This window comes from Mustela lutreola, chromosome 3, assembly GCF_030435805.1.
Source record: "Mustela lutreola isolate mMusLut2 chromosome 3, mMusLut2.pri, whole genome shotgun sequence".
Taxonomy (NCBI): Eukaryota; Metazoa; Chordata; class Mammalia; order Carnivora; family Mustelidae; genus Mustela; species Mustela lutreola.
Genome location: NC_081292.1, coordinates 192,729,826 through 192,754,475, shown reverse-complemented (window position 1 = coordinate 192,754,475; position 24,650 = coordinate 192,729,826).

Here is a 24,650-nt window from a genome sequence, read left to right as displayed (position 1 = left end):
AAGGATGCCATGTAAAAATGGACACAGAGATGCATTCATCAGAAACCAGGAAAGAGGCAAGCAAAGTTTCTCCCCTAGAGATTTCAGAGTGAACACTGCAACACCTTGACTTTAGACATCTAGTCTCCAGAACTGTGAGAGAATAAACTTCAGTTGTTTTAAATCACCCAGTTTGTAGTAATTTGTTATGGCAGCCCTAAAACACAATTCCAACACTCCTATTCATGGTCACCCTCTTTGACTTCTTAACTTCTATAGCTCCTGAATTCTAGCAAAACATTTGGTGCCTGGAGTAGCCAGCTTCCCCATATTGGTGCCCACCTCATGGTATTAATACACTTGTGTATGTGTATCCCCTTCTCATATTGAGAGGACTAATCTTTGTTACCAATGGCATATGATGGAAATGATGTGTGGTTTCTCAGGTTTTGTTGTAAAAGACTGCAGCATCTGCCTTGCTCTTTTGGACCACTCACTCTTGGAGAAGCCAGGTGCCATGTCTTTAGAACATTCAGGAAACCCTGTGGAGAAGTACACATGGTAACAGTCACCACCAACTCCCACTTTATGAGAGTGAGCCAACTTGGAACTATATTCCTCCAACCCTAGTCAAACCTTCAGATGACTATAGCCCTGGCTGAGATCTTGACTATAACCTTGTAAGAGTCCTTGAACCACCCACCTAATCTACTTCCAGATTCCAAAGCCACAGAAACTATATGAGATAATAAATATCTATTATAAATAATAGATAATAAGTATCTATTATTTTACCCCACTAGGTGATGGGGCAATTTTTTCAACAGCAATAGATAACACAACTCTTATTTTCATATGCTAGCTCATACTTCTTAACTCTTCTTGGGAAAATCTTAACTTCTCAAATAGGTTGCAAACTTTTTGAGGGCAGGTATCATTTCTTACATTTCTTTGCTTTCCCAACCATGCCCAATGATTTTATCTCACTACTGTGTACCCTGATAGATAAGCTTTCAGAATATTGCATTGAGCCAACAAACATATCTCTCATTTAAAGATCAAGTTTATGGAAACTTTCATCACAAGCAAATCACAAGCAAAGCTGCACTTGAAGCCATTTCGAGGCCATGTCTTTTTGTCTCCCACCCATTTCCCTGCTTCCCTGTTGTTGCTTGTTGGCTTCTGAAATGTAGGTCACCTCCAATGGCATGACCTAATTAGGAGATGTAATTTAAAAGAAAGGAAGAAATCCTCTGAGATGGTGGATTTGAAACAAAGAAAAGTGGTTCTTTCATTTTATGTTTTTGGCAATAGCTTCCTTACTGAAGTTATCCTCTTGCTACCCCCAAGCTACACAATTTGTAAAGCACAAAAAAGAAAGGTAGAAATGAGTTCAGGAGCAGCTGGAAATGATGAATTTATGATGATCACGGAAGGAGTAAGAGTAAGCTTTACTTCACTAACGTGGCTCTGTGGGGCTGCTTCTTGGCAACGCAGTGATGAGACTTGTGAGGGAGAAGTATTGGTAAGGCTGATACAAAGCACTGCACACTCTCGGGAGTAAGGATACCTTACAGCTGTTCTAATCCACCTGCTCGGGAAAGGCTCTGACACCTGTTGTCATGTTTGGAACACAACAAAATGCCATATACAAAACATCCAGACAATAGAGGGTTTTTTTTTTTTCTTCATACATTTGGCATTCTTGTTTTAGAAAAGAGAAAAAGGGTAAGTAAGCTAAGTAGATTTTAAGAGGTCATTACAAAATTAACTTCTGGGGTATGTCACTGGGCCATGTTGGATTCAATCCATCTCCCTCACCTCTTCCTCTCAAAGGCATGATGCTGGGTTCCTGTAAAATGCTTAAGTGCTTTCTGAATCACCCAAGAAACACTTAACTACACTGATCATAATTGAATACATTATTAATTATTTCTTTGAAAACTGATATTCCATGTTTATCATTAGATGATTCCATTTATCGAACAAAACTGAAAAGCCTACAATGTTTTTGACCTGCATGATGGCTGACATTTACTAAAGTGGAAACTATTATATTATCCCATTTTACAGAGGTACAGAAGGTTAAGTGTCTTACCTAAACTCAGACAGCAAAGAAGAGGTAAAGCCAAGAAGAAAAACCCAGGCAGTCTGATCACAGAAGCTGTTCTCTTAATACCCTACATAACTCTGAATTAACTAAAAAACTATATTCCTCATCTATTGAGATCAAAGGGCATTTACTGCATAAGCAGCGTATCTGTTTCTCTCTGCAAACACCTTCTTGAATACAGGAAAGAACCCCGGTCATATTTAGTCTTATTTCCATCCCAACACAGCCATGAGAAATGCCACACTGATACTCATGGCTCATGCACAAGTTATTCCCTCTGTTGCTGAACAGGGCATTCTGATATGATCTCCTACTGATAATCACTCCCTAGAGTTAATGGATTACACTTTAGGCATGACACTGTGAAGACCTCTCCAGACCCACTCCTCAGACAAAACAGGTTAAAGTTATTTTTGAAAAAATGATTTAAAGTGTCTAGCAGTATATAGCAAAGGAAGACAAATTCATTCACAAAAATCTACTAAGACTCCATAAGAACTATGAGATGTAGCGGTATTTGAACCAAGACCCGCCCCCTTCCTCCCATCTCCTGGCTCCATGAGGCAGACTCCACTCCAGACTGCTGTGGCCAAAAACCCAGAACTCCTCCGCCTTCCAGCTACCAATCAGAGGCTTTTTCCCTGAGAGGGGCAGGACAGTGGCATTTCTCACCCTACCCCTCCACCATTGATAAGGCTCAGTACCAGGTGAATGTGGCCAAGAGTTGGGGGTACCCTTCTTCCACCCAGCCCCAACTCACAGCACAGAGGCTCTATCTTGATCACAGTGCTGCTGAGAATACTGTGTCTCCAGTTATATTTGCTAGACTCAGTTCCATGTCAAGAGAGGCAGGCTGAGGAGACCTGGAGTTGCTACCTTTCCCATCCACCAACCATCCAGCTTCTAAAGCAGGGGCATCCCTCAGAAAGGAGCAAACCATTGTCCCTGCCTCCAGCACCAGATCTGTGGCTCACAGATTTTGCCTGGGGAAAGTAGTAGACCATAGAACAGAGAGCTCCAAATCCCTCCCCGAAGAAACAGACATTTGCAATAGAGTATGAAGAAATTCAAGCCTAAGGCTGTTCTGAAAATAGTGGAAGTTATATGGTGAAAGGCAGTTGGGAGAAGATTGATAGAGTCATTGAAAATACAGAGTAAACTGCAGGACAGCTAGTTTACTGTAGAGAAAGAGGTGAAAGAGACATCTAACCCTCCTGGGGTAAGAACAAATTGCAAACACCTGACCTTAGAATTTTCCCTTCAAAGGAGCCTGAATTTGACTGGATTAGTCTGTGAAGCGATTTATGCCTCGGGGCATTGTTGAAAACAACAGAGCAATCAGCCAGCAATTAATTGAATTTAATAGCTAAGTGTAGTCCGGAAAAGAGAGTCAAGGAGAGCCCAGCCAAAACCACAGTCATTCCAGGATGACAGTCAGCACCGCACCCCTGAAGAGCAGCATCAGAGATTTGACACTGTGCGAGGGGTCAGAGGGTGAGGGATTTCACTAAAATAATCTAGGCAGTCACTAAACAGGTAAACAAGCAAATAAACCTAATAATGTCTGGAGAGACTAGCGCTTAGAATTGCTACATTATCTAAAATGCCTGCTTTCTAACAAAATTTATGGTATATGCGAAGAAACAATAAAGTATGACCTTTAGTACTTTATACAAAACAGGCACAGAAATTGACTGAGAGTAACCAGATGTCAAAAACAAAAAGACTTCAAAGTAGTCATTATAAATATGCTCAAAAAAACAAGGAAATTCTGGTTAATTAGGCAAAAGATATAACGACAATGTTACATCAAATATAGAATATCAATAAAAAGATATAAATTATTTTTTTAAATCAAATGAAAATTCTAGAGTTGATAAGGATAATAACTGAAATGAATTCACTAGAGGGGCTCAACAGCAAGATTTGAACTGGAAGAAGAATGAGCAAACGTAAAGATGGATTGTTAGAGTTTATGCAATCTGAAGAAAATTTTTAAAAAGAAGAAAAGAAAATGAACAGAGCATCAGAGACATGTAGGACACCATTAACTGTACCAACATATGCATAATGGGAGTCCCAGAAGTGGAGTAGAGAAAAAGAGCAGAAAAAATACATATTCTATATCCGTCCAGAAAGCACAATGAACTCCTAGGATAAATACAAAGAGATCCGCAAATAGTAAATATGCTGAAAGCTAGAGACAAATCTTGAAATCAGCAAGAGAAAAATGACACATCAACACATCATTTATAAGGAAACTCCAATAAGATGAAGACCTGAGTTCTCAAAAGTGTGGATGCCAGAAGGCAATGGGCTAGCATATTTAGAGTATTCAAATAAAAATCTTTCAAACAAGAATCATATATCCAGGAGCACCTGGGAGGCCAGTCAGTTAAACATCTGCCTTCAGCTCAGGTCATGATCTTAGGATCCCAGGGTATACTCACAGGTAACCTGCTTCTCCCTCCCCTCCTGTTCCTCCCCTCCTGCTCCTGTTCATACACTCTCTCTCTCAAACAAGTAAATAAAATCTTTTAAGGGGAAAGGAGCGAAATAAAGACATTCTCAGATAAAGAGAAACAAAGATTTTGTTGCTAGCAGACTTGCCTTACAAAAAATACTGAAGGGCATATTTTAGGCTGAAAACAAATGGTGCAAAACAATCATTCAAATCCATACTAGAAAATAAAGAGCTCTGGTAAAAAGTATTACATAATTATAAAAGAGACCATACATTTGTAATTCTTGTCTTTTCTTCTCTTAACTGATTTTAAACTCAATTGCATAAAAAGATATTCATGCAGTGTATTGGCAAGGCTGCAACATATAGAAAAGCAATATATTTGCCAATAACAACACAAAGGAGGTGGGTGGAAACAAAACTATTTGGGGCTTAGGAAAGTTTCAGTTGTTAACTCTGATTCACAAGAACAAATGCAAAGAATCAGAAATAAAAAGAAATAATAAGGTTAATACACAAAGCCTATACAAAGATACTTATCCTTTATTCTCTTAACTTCTCTTGAAGAAAATGATAAAATAAGAATAAATATAAGAAAAGAAGTGGAAAACTTTTATCCTAGAAGCTGTACAGCCTTATTATAAGAAATTAAAGATCTAAATAAGTGGGAAATCACCCCATATTCATGAATAGGGAGATTTAGTATTGTTAAGATGGCAACCTCCCCCAAATTGATCTACATTTTCAATGTAATGAATATACTGAAAGGCTCCAATCTGTCTTTCCCATAGAAATTGACAGGCTGATCCTAAGATTACAGAGAATTAGAAGGGATCAGAATAGTCAAATCTACCTTAAAAAAAAAAAAAAAAAAAGGAGGACTCACACTCTCCAATTTCAAAACTTATTACAAAGCAACAGTAATCAAAACAGTGGGGTAACGGTCGCCAAACTATGGAAAGAACCAAGATGCCCTTCAAAGGACGAATGGATAAGGAAGATGTGGTTCATATATACTGTGGAGTATTATGCCTCCATCAGAAAGGATGAATACCCAACTTTTGTAGCAACATGGACAGGACTGGAAGAGATGATGCTGAGTGAAATAAGTCAAGCAGAGAAAGTCAATTATCATATGGTTTCACTTATTTGTGGAGCATAACAAATAGCATGGAGGACATGGGGAGTTAGAGAGGAGAAGGGAGTTGGGGTAAATTGGAAGGGGAGGTGAATCATGAGAGACTATGGACTCTGAAAAACAATCTGAGGGGTTTGAAGTGGTGGGGGGGTGGGAGGTTGGGGTACCAGGTGGTGGGTATTATAGAGGGCACGGATTGCATGGAGCACTGGGTGTGGTGAAAAAAATAATGAATACTGTTTTTCTGAAAATAAATAAATCAATTTATATATATATATATACATATATATATATATACACATATATATATATATATGTATATATATATATATACCACAGTGGGGTACTAGCATATAGATAGACACAGGGATCAGTGGAATAAAAGTAAGAGTCCAGAGCATCAAGGTAGCTCAGTCAAAGCGTCCAACTCTTAACTTCTGTGTGGGTCATGATCTCAGAGTTGTGAGATGGAACCCTGCCTGGAGCTCCATACTGGGCCTGGAGACAGCTTGGGATTCTCTTTCTCCCTCTCCCTCTGCTTCTTCCCCCTTTATCTCTCTCTGTCTCCCTTTCTTAAAAAATTTAATTAATTAAAAATCTAAAAAGAAAAGTGAGAGTCCAGAAATAAACCCCTGTGTCTCTGGCCAACTGACTTTTGAAAAGAACGCCAAGACCATTCAATGGGAAAAATGTAGTCTTTTCAACAAATGTGACAACTGAATAGATTGATGCAGAAGGATGCAATAGTATCATTAACCTGCACCATATATGAAATTTGACACAAAATGGATCAAAGGCTTAAATGTAAAAACCAAAATAATAACACTTTAGAGGAAAACATAGGAGCAGATCTGCATGATTTGGATTTGGTAAAGAATTCTAAGATAGACAATGAAAGCGTGAACAACAAAAGAAAGTACACTATCAAGATGGTGAGAAGACAACCCACAGAATGAAAGAAAATGTTTCCAAACCATGTATCTGATAGGAACTTGTATCCTGAAAATATAAAAAAAACCTCTTATTATTCATTAAGAAAAAGAAAAATAACCCAATATTAAAATTAGGGCAGAGAGTTTGCATAGGTAGCACTCCAAAGGGGATATTCAAATGGTCAATAAAAGATACTCAACACCATTGGTCCTCAGAGAAATACAAAACAAAACCACCCGAAGACACTATTTCACACCACTAGGATGGATACAATCAAAACAGACATTTCTGCAAAGAAGACATCCAAATGGCCAACAGACACATGAAAAGTGCTCAAAGTCACTTGGCATCAGGGAAATACAAATCAAAACCACAGTGAGATACCACCTCACACTAGTGAGAATGGCTAAAATTAAACATTCAGGAAACAACAGGTGTTGGTGAGAATGCAGAGAAAGGGGAACCCTCTTACACTGTTGGTGGGAATGCAAGCTAGTGCAGCCACTCTGGAAAATAGTATGGAGGTTCCTCAAAAAGTTGAAAATAGAGCTACCCTATGACCACAACAATCACACTACTGGATATCTGGATATTTACCCTGAAGATACAAATGTAGTTATCTGAAAGAGCATGTGCGCCTGAATGTTTATAGCAGCAATGGCCAGAATAACCAATATATATCATTCATTTATTTATACACACACACACACACACACACACACACACACACACACATATGTATGTATATAACGGAATACTCTGCAGCTACACATACATACACACACACACACACACACTTATGTATATATATAAAACAGAATACTCTGCAGCCATCAAAAAAACCCCCAAATCTTGCCATTTGCAATGCCATGGATAGAACTAGAGGGTATTAAGCTAAGCAAAATAAGTTAATCAGATAAAGACAACTATCATATGATCTCTCTGATATAAGGAATTTGAGAGGCAGGGCAGGGGGCCGTGAGGGTAAGCGAAGGAAAAATGAAACAAGATGGGACCAGGGAGAGAGACAAACCATAACAGACTCTCAATCTCAGGAAAGAAACTGAGGTTTGCTGGAGGGGAGGGAGTGGGAGAGATAGGGTGGCTGGGTGATGGATATTGGGAAGGGTATGTGCTATGGTGAGTGCTATAAATTGTGTAATACTAATGAATCACAAACCTGTAACCCTGAAACAAAAAATACATTATATGTTAATTTTAAAAATCTGTAATTTAGAAACAATTAAAAGGTGGATTATGACAAGTGTTAGTGAGGATATGGATAAATTGAAACCCTCATAGTCTGCTAGTAGGAATTTAAAATACCACTTTAGAAAACAGCCTGGCACTTTGTCAAGTGATTAAATATGAAGTAACTATATGACCTAGCAATTCTACTCCTAGGCATATATGAAGAGAAATGAAACATATGTCCACACAAAAATTTGTACAAAAATGTTTATAGTGCCATGATTCATAAAAGCCAAAAGATGAAAACAACCCAACAGCTATCAGCCAATGAATGAATAAATAAAATTCGGTATAACCAAACAATGGCATATTATTTGGCCATGAAAAAGTGAAGTATCGCTGTAGTCTACAACATGAGTGAATCTTGAAAACATTATGCTAAACAGAAGAAGCCAGTCCCAGAAGACTGTGCATTATATGATTCCATTTATATAAAATGTCAGGAACAGACAAATCCATAGTTATAAAGTAGATTAGTTTTAAATCCATAGTTATAAAGTAGATTTAGTTATAAAGTAGATTAGTGGTTGCTTAGGACAAGGGAGAATTGCAATATGGAAAGGTGATAGCCAAAGGGTTTCTTTCTAAGGGGATGAAAATATTCTAAAATTGACTGTCATGATAGTTGCAAATATCTGTTACTAGGCTAAAAAAATGTACAATTTACTGATGCACTCTGTAGTATGTAAACTCTCAATAAAGTTGCTCCTTTTTTAATTAACAGTCTATAAAATACTTGACCAGTATTCTTCAAAACTGCCAACTTCATTAAATAGAAAAGTCTGAGAAGCTGTCAAAAAACAGGAGAGACTAAGAAGATATGATGAATAATGCAATGTGGTATCCTGGGTGGGATTCTAGAATAGAAATGACACAATTGGGAGAAAACTGAACACATCTACACAAAGTATGCAATTTAACTAATAGTGATGTAATATAACAATGCTGGTCCTTTATTCGGAGACAGTGTAGTACTCTAAGATGTCAACAAAAAGTGAAACTGGGTGAGGAGTATGTAGGAAACTCTCTGTACTATCCTTATAACTTTTTGTAAATCAAAAAATATTTTTAAATAAAATTTTAAATTTGAAAGAAAAAAGAATCACTACCCTGAATCAGGGTTTCCCAACCTCTCTTAATTCTTTTCGTTGTTGTTGTTGTTGTTGTTGTTTTTATTATCTTATAATGCCCCAGGGGTACAGATCTGTGAATCACCAGGTTTACACATTTCACAGCACTCACCATAGCACATACCTTCCCCAATGTCGATAACCCCACCTCCCTCTCCCTACCCACCTGCCCCTGGCAACCATCCATTTGTTTTGTGAGATTAAGAGTCTCCTATGGTTTGTCTCCCTCCCAATCCAATCTTGTTTCATTTATTCTTTTCCTACTCCCCAAGCCCCCCATGTTGCATCTTCACTTCCTCATATCAGGGAGATCATATGATAGTTGTCTTTCTCTGATTGACTTATTTCGCTAAGCATAATACCCTCTAGTTCCATCCACATCACCACAAATGGTAAGATTTCATTTTTTGATGGCTGCATAATATTCCATTTTGTATATATACCACATCTTCTTTATCCATTCATCTGTTGATGGACATCTAAGCTCTTTGCATAGTTTGGCTATTGTGGACATTGCTGCTATAAACATTTGGGTGCACGTGCCCCTTCAGATCACCACGTTGTATCTTTAGGGTAAATATCCAGTAGTACAGTTGCTGGATCATAGGGTAGCTCTATTTTCAACTTTTTGAGGAACCTCCATACTATTTTCCAGAATGGCTGTACTAGCTTGCATTCCCACCAACAGTGTAAGAGAGTTCCCCTTTCTCTGCATTCTCACCAATACCTATCATTTCCTGACTGTTTAATTTTAGCCATTCTGACTGGTGGTATCTCACTGTGGCTTTGATTTGTATTTCCCTGATGCCAAGTGATGTGGAGCACTTTTTCATGTGTCTCTTGGCCATCTGGATGTCTTCTTCACAGAAGTGTCGTTCATGTCCTCTGCCCATATCTTAATTGGATTATTTGTTCTTTGGGTGTTGAGTTTGATAAGTTCTTTATAGATTTTGGATACTAGCTCTTTATCTGGTATGTGGTTTGCAAATATCCTCTCCCATTCTGTCAGTAGTCTTTTGGTTTTGTTAACTGTTTCCTTTGTTGTGCAAAAGCTTTGGATCTTGATGAAGTCCCAATAGTTCATTTTTGCCTTTGCCTCCCTTGCCTTTGGCGGTGTTCCTAGGAAGAACATCCTTGCTGCGGCTAGGTCGAAGAGGTTGCTCCCTGTGTTCTCCTCAAGGATTTTGATGGATTCCTTTCTCACATTGAGGTCCTTCATCCATTTTGAGTCTTTTTCTGTGTGTGGTTTAAGTTTCATTTTTCTGCATGTGGCTGTCCAATTTTCTCAACACCATTTGTTGAAGAGACTGTCTTTATTCCATTGGACGTTCCTGCTTTGTCAAAGATTAGTAGACCATAGAGTTGAGGGTCTATCTCTGGGCCCTCTATTCTGTTCCATTGATCCATGTGTCTGTTTTTGTGCCAGTACCATACTGTCTTGATGATGACAGCTTTGTAATAGAGCTTGAAGTCTGGAATTGTGATGCCACCAACTTTGGCTTTCTTTTTCAATATTCCTCTTGATATTTGAGGTCTTTTCTGGTTCCATATAAATTTTAGGATTATTTGTTCCATTTCTTTGAAAAGAATGGAAGGGATTTTGATAGGGATTACATTAAATGTGTATATTGCTTTAGGTAGCATAGACATTTTCACAATATTTATTCTTCCAATCCATGAGCATGGAACATTTTCCCATTTCTTTGTGTCTTCCTCAATTTCTTTCATGAGTACTTTATAGCTTTCTGGGTATAGATTCTTTGCCTCTTTGGTTAGGTTTATTTCTAGTTATCTTATGGTTTTAGGTGCAATTGTAAATGGGATTGACTCCTTAATTTCTCTTTCTTCTTTCTTGTTGTTGGTGTAAAGAAATGCAACTGATTTCTGTGCATTGATTTTATATCCTGACACTTTACTGAATTCCTGTACAAGTTCTAACAGATTTGGAGTGGAGTCTTTTGGGTCTTCCACATATAGTATCATATCATCTGCAAAGAGTAATAGTTTGACTTCTTCTTTGTCGATTTGGATGCCTTTAATTTCTTTTTGTTTTCTGATTGCTGAGGCTAGGACTTCAATCACTATGTTGAACAGCAGTGGTGATAATGGACACCCTGGCCATGTTCCTGACCTTAGCAGAAAAGCTCTATTGAGAATGTTATTTGTGGTGGGTTTTTCATAGATGGCTTTGATGATATTGAGGTATGTACCCTCTATCCCCCCACTTTGCAGAGTGTTGATCAGGAAAGGGTGCTGTACTTTGTCAAATGCTTTTTCAGCGTCTATTGAGAGTATCATATGGTTCTTGTTCTTCCTTTTATTAATGTATTGTATCACATTGATTGATTTGAGGATGTTGAACCAAACTTGCAGCCCTGGAATAAATCCCATTTGGTCATGGTGAATAATCCTTTTAATGTACTGTTGGATCCTATTGGCTAGTATTTTGGAGAATTTTCACATCTGTGTTCATCAAGGATATTGGTCTGTAATTCTCTTTTTTGATGGGATCCTTGTCTAGCTTGGGGATCAAGGTAGTGCTGGCCTCATAAAATGAGTTTGGAAGTTTTCCTTCCATTTCTATTTTTTGGAACAGTTTCAGGAGATAGGAATTAATTCTTCTTTAAATGTTTGGTAGAATTCCCCTGGGAGGCCATCTGGCCCTGGGCTCTTGTTTGTTGGGAGATTTTTGATGACTGCTTCAATCTCCTTACTGGTTATGGCTCTGTTCAGGTTTTCTATTTCTTCCCGGTTCAGTTGTGGTAGTTTAAATGTCTCCATTTCTTCCAGATTGTCAAATTTGCTGGTGTATAGTTGCTCATAATATGTTCTTATAATTGTATTTCTTTGGTGTTGGTTTTGACCTCTCCTCTTTCATTCATTATTTTATTTATTTGGGTCCTTTCTCTTTTCTTTTTGATAAGTCTGGCCAGGGGTTTATCAATCTTATTAATTCTTTCAAAGAACCAGCTCCTAGTTTAGTTGATTTGTTCTATTAGTATTTTTTTGTTTCTATTTCATTGATTTATGCTCTGATCTCTATTATTTCTCTTCTCCTGCTAGGTTTAGACTTTCTTTGCTGTTCTTTCTCCAGCTCCTTTAAGTGTAGGGTTAGGTTGTGTATTTGAGACCTTTCTTGTTTCATGAGAAAGGATTGTACAGCTATATATTTTCCTCTCAGGACTGCCTTTGCTGTGTCCCACAGACTTTGAACTGTTGTGTTTTCATTATCATTTGTTTCCATGAACTTTTTCCATTCTTCTTTAATTTCCTGGTTGACCCGTTCATTGTTTAGAAGGATGATCTTGAGTCTCCATGTATTTGGATTCTTTCCAAATTTCCTCTTGTGATTGAGTTCTAGCTTCAGAGGATTGGGGTCTGAAAATATGCAGGGAATGATCCCAATCTTTTGATACCAGTTGAGACATGGTTTATGACCCAAGATGTAATCTATTCTGGAGAATGTTTCATGTGCACTAGAGAAGAATGTGTATTCTGTTGCTTTGGGATGAAATATTCTGAATATATCTGTGATGTCCATCTGGTCCAGTGTGTCATTTAAGGCCTTTATTTCCTTGTTGATCTTTTGCTTGGATGATCTGTCCATTTTAGTGAGGGGAGTGTTAAATTCCCCTACTATAATTGCATTATTGTCGATGTGTTTCTTTGATTTTGTTATTATTTGGTTTATATAGTTGGCTGTTTCCCAAGTTAGGAACATCGATATTTAAAATTGTTAGATCTTCTTGTTGGACAGACCCTTTAAGTATGATATAGTGTCCTTCCTTATCTCTTATTATAGTCTTTGGCTTAAAATCTAATTGATCTGATACAGGGATTGCCACTCCAGCTTTCTTTTGATGTCCATTAGCATGGTAAATTGTTTTCCACCCCCTCACTTTAAATCTGGAGGTGTCTTTGGGTTTAAAATGAGTTTCTTGTAAACAGCATATTGTTGGATTTTATTTTTTGGTTTTTGTTTTTTTATCCATTCTGATACCCTGTGTCTTTTGATTGGGGCATTAACCCATTTACATTCAGGGTAACTATTGAGAGATACAAATTTAATGCCATTGTATTGTCTGTAAGGTGACTGTTACTGTATATTGTCTCTGTTCCTTTCTGATCTACTACTTTTAGGCTTTCTCTTTGCTTAGAGGACACCTTTCAATATTTCCTGTAGAGCTGGTTTGGTGTTTACAAATTCTTTTAGTTTTTGTTTGTCCTGGAAGGTTTTTATCTCTCCTTCTATTTTCAATGATAGCCTAGCTGGATATAGTATTCTCGGCTGCCTGTTTTTCTCGTTTAGTGCTTTGAATATATCATGCCAGTTCTTTCTGGCCTTCCAGGTCTCTGTGGATAAGTCTGTTGCCATCTAATATTTTTACCATTGTATGTTACGTTCTTCTTGTCCCAGCCTCTTTCAGGATTTTCTCTTGTCACTAAGACTTGTAAATTTTACTATTATGATGGGGTGTGGACCTATTCTTATTGATTTTGAGGGGGGTTCTCAGTGCCTCCTGGATTTTTATGCTTGTTCCCTTGCCATATTAGGGAAATTCTCTCCAATAATTCTCTCCAATATAGCTTCTGCTCCCCCCTCTCTTTCTTCTTCTTCTGGAATCCCAATTATTCTAATGTTGTTTCATCTTATGGTATCACTTATCTCTCAAGTTCTCCCCTCATGGTCCAGTAGTTGTTTGTCTCTCTTTTGCTCAGCTTCTTGATTCTCTGTTATTTGGTCTTCAATATCACTAATTCTCTCTTCTGCCTCATTTATCCTAGCAGTAAAAGCCTCCATTTTTTTTTTATTGCACCTCATTAGTAGCTTTTTTTATTTCAACTTGGTTAGATTTTAGTTCTTTTATTTCTCCAGAAAGGGATTTTATTTCTCCAGACAGCATTTCTCTAATATCTTCCATGCCTTTTTCAAGCCCAGCTAGCACTTTGAGAATCATCATTCTGAACTCTAGATCTGACATATTACCAATGTCCGTATTGATTAGGTGCCTAGTCTTTGGTATTGCCTCTTATTCTTTTTTGTGTGTGTGTGTGTGGTGAGTTTTTCAGCCTTGTAATTTTATCCAGATAAGAATGTATACAGGAGTGAATAAAATACTAAAAGGTTGGCAAAGACCCCAGGAAAATGTGCTTTAACCAAATCAGAAGAGACCCCAAATCATGGGGGGAAGAAAGGGGGTAAAATGAAGTTTAGAAAAAAGAAATGAAAAAAGGAAAAAAAATAAAGAAAAAATATAAAAAAGAAAATATATCTATATTAGACCATATATACCCATATTATATGTAATATGATATATTACATATTTTTATATATATATATATATATATATATATATATATATATATATTAGACTGGTGAATAGAACAGGGTCACCCACTTAATTTGGGGGGTATTTTGGTCTCTTAGAAAAAGCTACCTCCCAAAATTTTAAAGAATGAAAAACATATATAAGGGTAAACATGATGAAGGGATGGAATATGACTATAAAGATGAATTTTTTTTTAAATTTCTAAAAAAAGAGTTGATAAGGTAAGTTGGTTGGGAGAATAAACAAAAAGAAAGTGGAGAGAATTTGCTCAGCCTGGAGATTAAAACAAGGCCCTGTGCTAGATTTAGGTATATTTTGATCTATTAGGAAAAGTTGTATCCCAAATTTTTTAGAAGAAAAAACCCTATGTGTATACAAAAAATAAAACTAGATACAGTGAAGGATAAAATATGACTATAATAATGAAGTTTCAAAAAAGATTTTTTTTGAAAGGTATTGTTAATATAAACTAGTTAAAAATGTTAAAAGAGGAAAGGGTAAAAGTTTTTAAAAAATGTTAGCAGAAGAAAAAAAATAAATTTAAAAAATTAATTAACTTTGCAGAGCTAAAGAGTCATGGGGAGAAAGCCATGAATTCCATGCTTTGCTTTCTCGTCCCTTGGAATTCCACTGTTCTCCTTGGTTAAGTGAACTTGGTCATGGCTGGATTTCTTGCTGATCTTCTTGGGGAGGGGCCTGTTGTAGTGATTCTCAAGTGCCTTTGCACCAGGCGGAATTGCACCAACCTTACCAGGGGCCGGGGTGAGTAATCTGCTCAGATTCACTTTTGGGAGCTTTTGTTTCCTGAACATTTTCCATAGAGTTCCAGAGGACTGGAATAAAAATGGCGGCCTCCCAATTTCCGGCCCAGAGGAGCCGAAAGCTTGGGGCCCCATTCCTTAGTGCGCCCTCAGACAAAAGCACTCAATCACTCCCATCTCCCTGGCCTCCAGCTGCGCCCCAAGCTCATCTGGCCTGTTACCAAACATCTCTGTCTCTGGCACAGCCCTGCCTGGAGTCTCCCAACTGCACAGATCCCTGTGCTCTTCCAGGGTGGTCTCCCTGGATCTTGTGGGGTCCCTTCTCACTGAGCAGTGTCCTGACTTTGCCACAGATCAGAATTTAAGGTAACCCCGAGTTGAGGGCTCACTCCTTGGCTCTCTGTAGCCAGCTTCCTTGCTTTAATACCTGCGAGCTCTGCAACACTCAGACACCCCAATCCTTCTGTGACCCCGAGGGACCTGAGACTACGCTGCCCTTGCGTGGGCTTCACCCCGGTTTAGCCTCTGGAGCGATGTCCTTCAGTGGAGCAGACTTTTAAAAGTTCTGATTTTGTGCTCCATTGCTCTGCTGCTTGCCAGGAGCCGACCCCTCCCCCCCGTGGTCTTTCTTCCCGTCACTTTGGATTCACTTCTCCACCGGTCCTACCTTACAGAAAGTGGTCAATTTTCTGTTTCTAGAATTGCTGCTCTTTTTCTTTTCAATCCCCTATTGGATTTGTAGGTTTTCTGAATGGTTTTATACGCTATTTAGTTGATCTCCTGCTACCTGATATCGTCTCAGCCTGCTACTTCTCCACCATCTTGACTCGTCCCCCCAGCAACTTCTCTTAATTCTAAGGGTTAGCTTAAAATGGCTGAATTTTCTATGACCGACCTTTGTGGAGAGGCCAATGAAAGATTATGTTTTTTAGGGGGAGACTATTAATGGATAAAGGGGAGGGGCATCACACTGTTGGACATCAGAGAAGAAGTAGAAAAAAACTGTGGCGGAAATTGGCACCTAATCTTGGTGGCCAAATTTGAACCTTGCCTACAAACATGTAGGACACCAGAGGAGAGTGGCTTGAGAAGGAGGGCTACGGCTGGCAGGTGGAAGGGGCCAGGCAGGGATGCTGGGTCAGAAACAGATTCTTTAGAAATCATCCGTGGAGGTACAAAGGTACACAGGTACAAAAGACTGCACAAGACCCTGAAAATTTCTCTCCAGGTCTCAAACTGTCATTCCTCTCCCTCACCCACCAGATAATCTTTTATAAGTGTCCACTCCTCACAAAACACCAGAGATGATACAGACAACCATAGACATCTTTTCTCCCCTATCTCCCACTTGGCTAGTGTCCTGAAAGTCATATGAACTTTGGCGAATGTTTTAGGATAAAGCTTTACAGGAATAACTTATAAACATAGACTCCATTGTCAAAACAAGCAAATTTTCAAATTGTAGGACTCTAATAAAAATAGCAAGATAAGAATCTGATCAGAATATAGAAGTAAATCCCTTAAAAGATATTTATTAGACATATCCCAAAGTCAGGAGCTGGGGGTAAGACATAAATGCACTGTCTATTGACCACTGAGAGCTCACAATCAAGGTGAGTATGTGTGGGGTGTAAGGAGGGTGAGGGAGATGGTGGTCTAAAAGAAAAAACTCAGAGAAAGAACATTTTAAAACACACAATACAATGCCAAAGTGCTATTAAGAGAAATATAAGCCAATCTCTTGCTCCTCCTGCAGAAACCTGGTTGGAAGAAAGAAAGGGGAAGGAAGGAAGGAAAGAAAGAAGGAAGGAAGGAAGGGCAGGAAGGAAAAGAGAGAGAGGAAGGGAGGTAGGGAGGAAGGAAAGGTGGGTGGAAGAAAGAAAGAAGAATAAGAGAGGGGGGGAGGAAGGAAAAAGGAAAAAGAAAACCTATCCAAGGTTGTCCAGAACACAGAGGAGACATGAAGGTCAAAGATCCCAACACTCATTGAGAATTAACGGCGTATCTCTCAGAGCCATGCTAAGACCTTGACGTGCATTGTGTCATCTAATCACACAACTCCTCAGGGAAGTACATTTTTTTTTTAGATTTTATTTATTTATTTGACAGAAATAGAGAACAAGTACGTAGGCAGAGCAGCAGGCCGATGGAGAGGGAGAAGCAGGCTCTCCGCTGATCGACGCAGGGCTTGATCCCAGAACCCTAGGATCATGACCTGAGCTGAAGGCAGATGCTTAACCAACTGAGCCACCCAGGCACCCCAGGAAGTACACTTTTAATACCTGTTTTTCAGATCTTGATATTATGCTTTAAGCAAGTGACACTTGGGTAGTTTAGTCAGTTAAGCATCTGCCTTTGGCTCGAGTCATGATCCCAGGGTCCTGGAATTCAGCTTTCTCTCTCTCTCTCTCTCTCTCTCTCTCTCACACACACACACACACACACACACACACACACAAATGAATAAATAAAATCTTTTTTAAAGATAAAATAAAATAAAAAACAAAAAGGTTAAGTAAGTGATTTGCCCAAGTACACACAGACTGGAACTATTGGAACACAGTCTTTCCCCGGATTCATGTGCTAAACCCTAAAGAACCACACCTGGGCAAAGGCATGAGAGCTCAGAAAAGTCCTCAGCTTCTAGTGGGGTGCCCCTCAACCTCTGCTTGTTAATGTTGAGTTCAGTTTTCAGTAGGAAAAGCACAGGACATTAGTGGTGGGGAGCAAACTAGAAAGCATTTTGTCTAACCCTCTCACTTTATGGATGAAGAATCCCAAACCCAAGATGTTCAGTGGCTTATTTAAGATCATATGACTTTGCAGGTTTGGCAAACATCTCAAGTCTCATAAAAGTTTTTAAACTTGGGCTCCACCTACATGGCCCAATCCACTGAGGACACGATTACTTCCTCATTTTAAAATGAAATTTTGCACAGGGAGGAAAGAAAAGAAAAATCTAAGTCCTTCAGTTTTAAATCCATCTCAAAAATAGCGTCAGCCTCAGCTAATGAAGGAAGATGAAAATAGGAGTAAAATTTAAAAAAAAAAAAAAAGAGGAAAGAAAGAAAGAAGATAGGAGGAAAGGAGAAATGGTTAATGGTTAATGCACGGGTGTCTGCCCCAGTCCAGGGAGACCCTGCTTTTCTACAGGAGGAAGGAGCCTCTGCTCCAAGGTAGCACTTCCCATGCCAGATATTGATCCAGTGAGACAGTGACACAGCAGAATGAATAAATGTGTACTCAGAGCCATTATGGCCTCAGAATAACATATGCACCAGCTAGTGTGTATTTTAAGGTGGGCGGAGGGTGGAGTGTGGGTGAAGGTTGGGGGTTTAATGCATATCATTTCCCAGTGATAGTGAAAGAAGAGGAAAAAAATGTTATGTTTAACAATTGCAAGGAGACAGAGAAATTTATTTGTTTGTTAGAGCTGGAAAATCATAACTCTTTCGGGCAGAGACCTTCTGGCTACATTATTGGATGGATCTTCCAGTTAGACATATATATGAATGCTGTAGGTTCTGAACATATTATGCACAACATGTAGAAACAGGCCCATTTATAGTAATGCATAGACTTGTTCTGGCTCTATTTCCCATGCCAGATGATGTTGTAACCAAAGTAGGAGTAAGCATGGCACCTGAGACACATTCTAAGAGTTGTCATACAGTTTGGTATCACCGAGACATCTGGGGACAGTAGGACCCTCTTCAACCCGTATATTTAACTTTCAGGCCTCAGATCTCTCTATCTTATCCCATCATCCCCATTGTCAGATCAAAGCTGGCTCTCCTACTTGTCACTTTTGCCTGTTGCTAATGTGGTTTCACATAACATAAATCTGAATATATAAATTTTAAGAAATTATATATGAGGTGTGAATATCTTTGCATAGATGGAATCCACTTGAAGAATCCGTTTATAAAGTTACATATTCTTACATTTACTGATGAGAATTTCATGATAGAGTCTCCTTAAACCTCTTTAGTGTATCCATTATGTACTTGAATTTGGAAAAATATGACTTAGCAAAAGCATGTATGTTGTGTGAATTGCATGTCTCCTCTTTATTGAGGTGAGGCTATGGGAAGAAGTTGTTGGGTTGGATGCTGTTTAGGAGAGACAATCTGGGGATTGAGTTATTGCTAGCAATAGTCCTCAGCTTCTATTGGAGTGTCCCTCCACTTAATGTTGGGTTCTGTTTTCAGTGGGAAAGGCACAGGGCATTAGTGGTGGGGAGCAAACTAGAAAGCATTTTATCTGATCCTCTCAGTTTATGGGTGGAGAATCCAAAACTCAAGATATTCAGTGGCTTATTCAAGATCATATGACTTTGCAAGTTTGGTAAACATCCAAAGTCTCACTGACATTTTTAAACTTGGGCTCAGCCTATATGGCCAAATCCTCTGAGGACGTGAAGTAGTTACAGTAATTTCCTCTCCTCCCCCTCTGCGGCCCTAAAGGACATTGAATACCATTACCCTGAAAAAATTAGCATTTCAGGGACTGGTACAGGCTTTGTGAGGTCTGAAGTTTCTAAAACTTTGAAGACCTTTTCAGAAAAAGAATGCTAAAGTACAAATATATAATTAGCTACAAATAGAAAAGAATATAAGGGCACCTGGGTTGCTCAGTCAGTTAAGTGTCTGTCCTGATCCCAGGGTCCTGAGATTGAGTCTCATAAGGGATCCCTGCTCAGTAGGGCGTCTGCTTCTCCCTCTACCCCTCCCCCCCATTCATGCTCTCTCTCTCTCTCTCTCTCTCTCTCTCTCAAATAAATAAAATCTTAAAGAAAAGAAATATATACATTTAGAATAAGGAAATAAAATAGTGCATTTTAAAGACAGGATAAATACCACATATATAACAAGTACCCCCAAAAGAAGTTTTTTTTTTTAAAGATTTATTTATTTATTATTTGAGAAGTGGGGGCAAAGGGAAAGCAAGAGAAAGTCTCAAGCAGACTCCTTGCTGAGCCAGGAGCCCAACACAGGGCTTGATCTAATGATCCTGAGATCATGACCTTAGCCAAAACCAAGACTTGGATGATGAACAGGTGCCCCAGTAATATTTTTATTAATTAACTTTCTGACATGCCTGTTTAATACTTTTTTCCTCTACATTTTGGGCTGTTTGTTCTTTGATGACTTCTTCATGTGACAATGATGTTTGTGATCTCTTTCTTACACAGAAAACAAAAAGATAATTTTTTTTTCCCTCTAACCTAGCAGATCAAAATTTGCCTGTTATTGATAGTGTAGAAAAGTTTTTTCAGTTCCAGACCTCATTCTTGGTATTGTCATATAAACTATTAAAGTAGTTGTCAAATTTGGGGAAATCTTTATCAAGTTTCTGTCATACATATGAGATAAAGGACTTGGAAGAATTTTCCACAAACTAGCTTCTGGCTGGGCATATCTGAAATGCTTTCACTCCCTGTGTACACATGAACTTCCAATCTTAGACATCTTGTTAGGATACTATTGAAACCACCCTTAGGCCCCGTCAAGAGGGAATCTGCACTTTACAGGGCTACATCCTGACCTTCCTCCCTTTGTGTCCCTCTACACAGAACAAGATGTCTATGGGGTCAAGGATAAATGTAGACTCAAAACTCATGAACATGCTCCAAATATATGGGACCTACTTAAGTCTCTTCCTGGGATTTGTCCTAAGGGAAGACAATGTTCCCAGTATTAACATTCCTTGGCCAACCTTAGAGCCATAGAGAGAGCTCATCCAAATGAGTCACTATAAAACTTAAACTTCACTAGTTTTGTAGCAAATCGACCTCTACAAGATACCCAGAGTCTCTGTAATGAAGACTATTTCATCTGGCCTCCATCCCAATCTGGAAATTACTCCACTCATCAAAAGTACAGTCTATGAAAACCCCACTGCCACTTCAACATAGCAGTCATGCAAGGGAAGAAGACAGAAAAAGCTCAAAGAGATAGAGATATATGTGCCTCTGAACACAGTGAACTCTGCCTGGATGATATTTAAGTGGCAGCAGACATCCTGGTTGTCTGCCCTCTTGAACCACCATGGCTCCATCTTGATGTCCTTCCAAGGACAGCCCCATTGCTATGTGGGGCCTCTGCTGTTACCATTTAGAAGAATTTGCACAACTTGTCCCTAACTCTTCCATAGTCTGTTCCTCCTTCTCAACCCCATAAGGTAACACATCAGGTACAAATCCCTTCTCAACGCCTCACAGCCCAAGATAGTGACAATGTGACCTCCTCTGGCCACAGTTAATGGACAACTGACCTCTATTGTCTTCAGGCATTAAGCACTGAAGTGAGGTCAGAAAAGGAGGTGTGCGGTAGCAGTGGCCAAGGAGGATTGTCCACACTATCCTAAAATGAAAAGACTTTTTAAGAAAAAGGGGATTCCTCAGTGGAGTATTGACTTATCAAGCAGCCACTCTCTCACTTTCTTCCCTTTCTAATCCCATGGCCTCTGTGCCCGTGCTCTCCTCCGACCGCCACATCTGCCCAGAGGACATCCTGCTGATGAACAGGAAAAATCCCTCCTCATAAAAGGCCCTGGGCAACCCTAGGCAAACCCACAAAGTGGTCTAAGTCTTTCTTTAGCTTTCACTGCTCAGCCCCTTGCTCATCTTGTCCTCCCTGATATCTTCAGAGGCCTGGCTCTCTCCCCGAACACTCCAAGTTCCAACCTACAGGCACTGTTTTCGCATTCAGGTATATGAGATTAATATCATCCCCTGCCTTAAGCATATGCCTTTAAACAGAGGTCAAGTTCTTATGCAAAAGATGTGAAGTCAATGAGCTTTAATAAAAATGCCTAGTGTATATTTAAGAAAAACTTCTAGGCATCTTAAAATAGGGCATTGCATTTAATCATCAGAACCCCCTGTAGTGGGAAGAGATAAAGAAACCAAGCGCTCTGGAGGTAGTTAGCCAGGGTAGTGGGGGGACTTGGGAGGGGGATTAGGTGACTCGTCACAAAGGTCAAAGAATAGGAGTGGGAGCAAGCTGTCACTTGTCCTATCTAGCTGTCTCTCCTCTCATGCATGCACACACACACACACACACAGCACAAATACCTTTGGGATGGGGAAAGTTCCCGACATGGAGCCTAAGTCCAAGCCTCTCAATTTGTATTCCCTGCACTGTGAGGGGCAGCCAAGTAGAGGAGGGGGGTTGGGAGGGGCATCTGGAAGGAGAAGGACAAATTTAAAAAGGAAAGATTTACGAGACCATGAAGATGTTTCTCCTAGACTCCTGAGTGCAGGAGTATGACTTATTTATTTTATTTTCATTTGTAACCAAAACCTTCCCCTGACTCCCATTGGCCCCAGCTGAGAGGAGAGAGAGGGCCGGCCGTCAGGCGTTGATCACCGGGCCAACGGGAGACAGTGTGGTGTGATGCTGACGCAGCCCACTGACAAGCCAGCCAGAGGCCCAGGGGAACTGCTCTGAGCTGAGCAGCCAGAGCCAGGCAGGTAGGGAGCTGACAGCTGGGGAATTGCTAAGAGGCGCAGGGCTGGTGGGGGAGGGTGGGGGAGCACAGGCTGGTGAAACAGTGGACTCAGAGAAGGTGGGATTCTGTGATGCACAAACACTGTTGTTTGCCCGCTTCCTGTTGAGTCTTCTCCATTTCCCTGGCTTCATCAGGCTTCACTGTGTAAATCTCCTTTCTCCCTTCCCCAGCCCACATGATCACAGATCAACCCCACCCCATCTCTGCTCTGTAACATTTTCCTCCCCGACTCATTTTGGGAGAAGGAAGGGCACATATGAAACACATTAATAACATCAAAATCTCACTTAGTGGTCAGCCAAAAAGGGACAGTCTCTGCTGTCCTCAAGACAACTTATGAAATTGGGATCTGCAGGGCTCAAAGAAAGGACAGTCTGTGCCGGGGTGCAAAAGCACAAGGTGCACAAGCTATGGAAGACTTGAGGATGGCCTGGTCCACATGCCCTGGAGGGAGACATCCCAGGGCAAAAAGGAGCCATGTCTCCAGACTGGAGCTCTCTTTTAAGAGAAGAAATTGGGAAGGCAAGGGGAAGCAAAGCTTCGAGCTGTGGGTAAGTCCTGAACCATCTTCAGAACAGTGACCCCAATATTTGCACTTATTGCCCATTTATTGAGATTGTAGAACCCTTTGCAAAGGCCTCCCATGTGGGAAAATCCATCATCCTTTTCATGCAAACACAATAAAAAGAACAAAACAAAACTCTACTAATCAGGTCGTATGTGGCCTTCTTGTCCTGCCACTTTTCTGGATGATGCTGAAAACAAGGTAAAATTCCTGCTGACCCCTCCCTTGTCACTGCACATAACCACACCATCCTCTTGCAATATCACAATTTTGACTTATTAAATGAGTAGACAGACACTACCAATCTGACACCTGGAGTACTCAGACTGATGTGAACCACGAATGATTCGCAGCAGTTCCAGGCTACATGTTCCCTGGGCCTGAAGGCCCATGAGTCTCTGCCCCTCTACCTCCTCACTGGATGAGAGGCTATATCATCCCCAATCTAGAGGTGCAACAGCAAAGGCCCTCTCAAGTGGATGTGATTCCATATTCTATCGCCTGAGGGCCTGATATTATAAGCCACCACTATGAAGCTGGGTTCACTCCATCATAGGAGTGGGAACCTCACATCTTAGGTTCTAGCCCCAACTCAGACACCTGCTTTGTATGGAAATATATAGGTCCAGAATTCAGAAGATCTGAATTCTAAACTTAGAATCACAACTTAGCAATCATGTTTATCATATCACTTAAAATCCTTCTGTGGCTCCCTGTTACCCTTATAAAAAAATCGTTACCATGATATTCAAGTCCCTAAACAATCTGACTTTTGTCCATCTCTCTGACCCCCACCTCATACCTATGTCTCTCTCATACTCTACTCCTTAGCCACATCAGCCTTCTTTCTGTTCTTGAAGTCACCAGGATTGCTTATACCTCATTGTCTTTATTTCTCTTGTTCCTTCTGCCTATGAGATTCTAAAAGTGTTCCACTAATCATTTGGTCTTCCACAAATATCTAATCAAGGGGTAGGTTAAGCATATTTTGCATAAAACAACAATGAAACAATGGCACCCCATAAGAAAAAGATTGTGGGGGAGGGAAGAATTTGAAATTTGAAATTCGATATATTTTTTCAATCTAGTTATCATGAGGAAAAATAGGAATCTCATTTATTCATTAATTTACTCATTTAGCAGGAATTTATGCTACTTGAATACCATCTGCCTCTCCTAACTTGAATTTAGGTTCTATGAAGCAGGAACTTTGTCTTAGTTGCTACATAGAAGGTACTTGAGAAATGTCTACTAAATGAATAATGTTTTCATGAACAAATGAATGAATGAAATCTTAGTTTAATCACTTCACATCTTGGAGTCTCAGTTTTCTTATCTTTAAAGTATGACTAACAATAACATTCTTCTTTGCTTCAAAGTAATGGAGACAGTCTAAAATAAAATATGCATTTGAGACCTAATTTCCTAAAATACAGAGCCTGAGGCAGGGATTAAGTAATGGTGCTTTATT